Here is a 5,663-nt window from a genome sequence, read left to right as displayed (position 1 = left end):
TTCTCACAAACCATTCACTATTCCAGAATTTTATCAAAAATCTTTTTCAAAACCAAAATATAACAAATACAAGAAACCTTTCAGGGCACTTAAAAATCAAAAATATTTTAAACAAAACCTTGATTCTCAAGAATGCTTTAGGTGTGGTAAGCCTGGCCACATTGTCAAATATTGCCGAGTTTCCAAAATAATCAATTTTCTACAAATATTTGAACAAGATAAAATCAAATCCTTGCCTTATTCCAAGAAACTTCTTTTTCATCTTCTGATGAAGAAACTTATAAACTTAACCACATCCATGCCTTTGAGCACCCAACTTCCAGTTCAACTGATAATGAGAATTTTTCAAGCCTGTGCTTGTGATTCTTCCATTAGCCGAAGATACAGAGGTTCGAAAATATTACTAATTTGAGGAAGAAAATCACGAACGTAATTTAGACTTCCTAAAAATCTTTGCAATTGGGTTTTGTCAAGAATTTGATCAGGAAATTTTTCACCAAAAGAAATGACACGATCGATAGGGGTTAAGGTTCCTTTTTCGATCAAGTGGGAAAGAAAACGAACTTTGGTTAGAAAAAACTCCATCTTTCTTTTGGAAAGGACAAGGCCATTTGTTTTAACAATTTAGTAGAAAGTCCTTAAGTGTTTAAAATGCTGTTCTACTTAATCAGAAAAGACTAGGACATCATCAATATAGACAATTGTGAATTGTCCATAGGAATTGAAGATGTCATTCATAATCTTTTGAAATTCACTAGGAGCATTTTTAAGGCCGAATGGCATGACATTCCATTCATATAGGCCAAAAGGGGTAGTAAAAGCAGTTTTGTAACGGTCCTTCTCATGAACCTGGATTTGCCAGAACCCAGATTTCATATTAATTTTTGGACCTTGAAACTTTGTTGTAATACAATCTTGGGTTATTTTGAAAGGCTTGATTTTTTCTAAGAATGGTTGGCCAAGAATTATGGTTTGGTCGAGATAATGCAGAAGTTTGAAAAACTTCCAAAACCTTCTACCTCCGATCATTCTAGCCGAATCAAAACTCTTGAAACAACTACTGCAACCTTACAATATGAAATTAAGAATATCAAACATCAACTATCTGTTTTTAATCGACAACAAAACCAACAGGCCACTACATTAAATAGTGAACCTTTTACAAATCCTTTTTCAAACCAAGAATCATCTAACTTTGAACCTTCTCCTAGTTTTGTGGCTACCATTATTTGTCAAAATTGGTACATCCACATAACGTTGGTCATTAATGCTTCATTCAAATTCTCGGCCATAGCCCTTGTTGATTCTGGAGCCTAGCACAATTGCATCAATGAAGGTGCTATTCCAACCCAGTTCTATGAAAGAATGACCCAACGTCTCAATACTGTTAATGGGTCTCGGTTGAATGTCCAATATAAATTATCAAATACCCATGTTTATATATATATATATATATATATATATATATATTTATATGTTCCCTTCGCCTAAAAAGGAAAAAAAAATGTTAAAATGAAATCACTGAATTTCCATTAAGATGACAGGATGCATGCCGTTCATTAATTTAAATCCTTCTTATGCCGTGAGGGCTGGTTGGCAGGTTCCTATTGCAAAAATAAAAACCCGTAACAACATCCTATTGATTTAAATGACTTCCATCTTTTTGAATATCAATCCTCAAGCTTTTTGTGATCAAATTAATCACATCATGTTTTCATTGTTGCTGTAAATCAGCAATGACAAAAGCATATTCATCCATATAAAGCATGAAAGCACTACATGTCCCCTAATGTTATTTACCATTTCATATGTAACACATTGAACCTTTTCTTCCTCCCCACCCCCACCCAAAGAAAAAAAAAAAAGAAAAGTTTGACTGGGTGATCTTAGCTCATATGTGCCCTCAGTTCACTTTAATGGGTTTCAAAAGAAAAAAAAAAGTTTGGAACTAAAATGTAGATAAAAGATTATGGAAAAAATGATTTTGTAGGGGGAGTGGGACACTTGCGTCTATACACATGCGAGTGAAAATAACCGGCCTACTCCCAAATGAAAAATGATACCTCTATTGATAGTTCTTCATATGTTCTCATTGGCTTTCACACATGTGCATGAGCCACACTCCCCCACAGTAAATAATTTTCAAAAAATTATACATGATGATATGATAGGATGGAAAAAAAAAAGTTGATCATATAGACATATTATCTAAGATATATACCATGAGGCAGTGCACTTTTTTTTTTTCTTTCTTTCTTTTTGGGTGGGGTGGGGCGTAAACATACTCTCAACATTATCAGTTGTTCATGTATATTAATGCCTAGGTCGATAATGTATTCTAAAAAATCATACAGTGTAGCCTTAATTTCAAAAGCTCACTATAGGATTTCAAACACTTTCAAAATATAATTGTATAGTTCATTCTCGTTAACCACATTTTAGAGTTGAGATCTTTCGGGGTTGGGTGCTTGGATTCAAAAAATGTTGAGGTTGAGAAAATGAGATGAAAAGTATATGCTAAATAAATAACGGATCTAAATGTTTAAGATCATAGGTGGAAATTAAGGCTGCTGCTTTGGTATGATTTCTTCGAATGCATTTTTAACCTAGACTATATTAAAAGAATGCATATGCAACCTAAATTTAACCAAAAGCATCATATCATGCAGTACAATTAAGAACTAATTTAAGTTGAGAAAATCTCTCGACAAAACCCATATATATATAGACCGTGTTTTTTACCACGTGGACGACTATTTGGCTCTGAAAATCTCTCCCAGCTGCATCATATTAATCCTAGGGTTATTATATAATGAGCAAAATCCTTGTTCCCCATTGCATGCATGGGAACTTAGACTTGACATAGGTAGATCTATGTGATAGAGGACTTCTCGTCCATTTCATTGGTCAAAATACAATTTGAAACAGACATTAAAAACAGTAAAAAATGACCTTAAAGTTTCATAAAAACTACAAAAAATGCATCACTGGTACAATGAACTCTGGTGGCATCCTACAGTTCTGAGTCATTTTGGACTTCCACTTCTAAAGCATTTCCTTGCTTGTTTTGGAGATAATTCATAAATTTTTTATGTAGCACAAACTTTATGTGTGAGAGAGAGAGAGAGAGAGAGAGAGAGAGATCTACTACTGAAGGAGATGAGGTATTTGGGATGGTTATAAAAGGCTGATATGGCTAAATTAAATGGGTGAATAGATAAGAGGGTGCACCTAAAGATTTCACAACTTTTAATTTGTGATCTTTAGGTGTCTTCATATACTTAGTTGGATAACTCCACTTAATAATTTAAATTTTGAACTTAAAATTTAATATGGCATCAAAGCAAGTCTGGATCCTACCTCTCAGCGTGACAGAGTATTGAATCCTACATTGGCTTTGAGTGAAATCAACTTTTCCTTCATACACATGTTAATACCTCCACTTCCATAGATGAGACTTTCAGATTGAAAAGAGCAAAAAAAAAAAAAAAAAAAAACTATCCTCCCACCTCCATTTTTTCGATGTGTTGAGGTATGGAGAATGTAAGTGGGTAGCTTTTTTTCTCTCGAAATTTGAACACAAGACTTCCTATGCCTTATATCAAACCTAAATTTAGCAGCACTCATTGAGCTATAAGCTCATTCCTCCCGAAAAACTAATAATTTGTGTGCTTCTGGATTATAATCATCTAACAAATTGTGAACTTTTGAATTAGAATCTAACAAATGATGAACATCCGTTACGATACCATATCAACCACTCTATACAATGAAGCATGACACCCATATTCTCACCTACAAAACCGGGTGCATTGAATATCTAACTTTTATTCTACCCAAAAGGAAAAAGAACATTTAACGATTAGGAGTACCTTGAGGTGTATACCTGAGTGCTTGCTCGTAGCCGTGGGATACTCATTGCACGAGATGACCCCAAATCCCATAAAAGGAGGGTCAGGCCCAATGGGCCTCGTCAGATGGAACCCTTGTTTTTTCACGTGTGAACACTTGTGTGGATATGCTCTTGTGAAAGGGAATATATAACGGGAAGAAATGATTAGATTCCATGGGGCCCACTGTACCGGCAATGTCATATTTATCCGACACCTGTTGAGTCAGAAATGGTGAATTCACCACTCAAAACCCGTTGCTGCTCTTGGATTCCAAAGCCCACCGATCGAGAAAAAGATGAAGCAAAGATGTACTTTCTCTGCATTACCAGATATTTTCAGTATTCTTATCCCATTGTGTTCACCGCTCATCATTGAAAGGTGAAAGGATTTCTGGATTACGATAAGAATGTTGGTTCCAAAAAAAAAAAAAAAAAAAAAAAAGAAGTAGAAGAAGAAGTAAAAAAGGAAGTTGGCCAATGAGAATGCATAAAAAATTATTAATAGAATTATTATTATTTTTTTTTATTGGAGGTTGATTATTTTGTACCATATGTGTCTGGATTGAAATGTCATATTTTCTCACAGAAGCTATTTCCCTAAATTTTGATAAAGGGCAAAGTAGGGCAAAGTTTTCTGTCGGTGAGAGACTCCTGTAGTGTCACAGACATAAGGAAATACAATAATCACTTGCCCCTACCTAGGGGTATGTGCCCCAGTGTGGGCTCATGGGTCTATCGTTGACAGAAAATGCATGCCTTTTAGAGAGAGAGAGAGGTGGTGGTGGGAGAGAATGCGAACCCTTCATCTCTTGTCTTGTTGCCGCGAGTAAGAGCAAAGAATAAAGAGAGAAGGTGCTCTCGCGTTCCTTGTACCTAAGCTAGTTCTAGTGTAACAATGTTCTCTATATCCATTGAAGAAGGAAATATGTTGTTTTTATATGTTTTGGTAAAAATAATTTTATTAGGTAGAGCATAGGTATGCAGTCGGCCTTCCTAAAACTCGTGGTTCAACAAATAGGACATAGGGGCACTTTTCCAAGAGAAGGAAGAAATAGATAGACATAGATCTAGGTACACCGACAGCATACCCATCCTTTTCCCTCATTTTAGTATCCAAGAAAGTTATTGGTCTTGAATCTTGATATTTATTAGCCTCTGTGTATAACGAAGCTAAATGTGCAGGGTCGAAGTAAATATTGAGCTTGTATTTAAGCCATCTAAGTATACTTGGACATTAACTCTATAACAAGGATTAAAGTATCGGTATCGGTCGCTGTATCGGTCGGTCAAAATTAAGATACGTATCGGAGGGTATCGTATCGTATCAGAGATACGCTAAGATACGCACATAAATGGATAGGGAACACATTTTTATACACTTTTGCATAAAAAAAAAGTTAAAAAAAGTTATATATAACATGTAGAATGCATAAATACTTAAGTGGAGGGTATCGTATTGATAGACAAATATATTGAGTTGAAAATGTTCAAAATGATGAGGGTATGGTATTGATAGACAAATATATTTTTTTGAGAAAAATCAAAATTTTCCATGGAAGTTGTAGAACACTTGTTTTTACATAACATATAAAAAATCTAAACATTTTTAATCATTGAGCATGAGTAGATCTAAGAAATTTGAAATAAATTGAAACCCTCATTTTCTCTTGAAAAAAGTTTGTAAATCCTTATAAATCCAATGATTTCATGTAATACTGATGCAAAAAATGTGATTCTAAGTATGATGAACTAGGGGTGTCAATTCGTGGCT

This window comes from Macadamia integrifolia, chromosome 2 (genome assembly GCF_013358625.1).
Source record: "Macadamia integrifolia cultivar HAES 741 chromosome 2, SCU_Mint_v3, whole genome shotgun sequence".
NCBI lineage: Eukaryota > Viridiplantae > Streptophyta > Magnoliopsida > Proteales > Proteaceae > Macadamia > Macadamia integrifolia.
Note: the sequence above shows the minus strand (reverse complement) of the source record.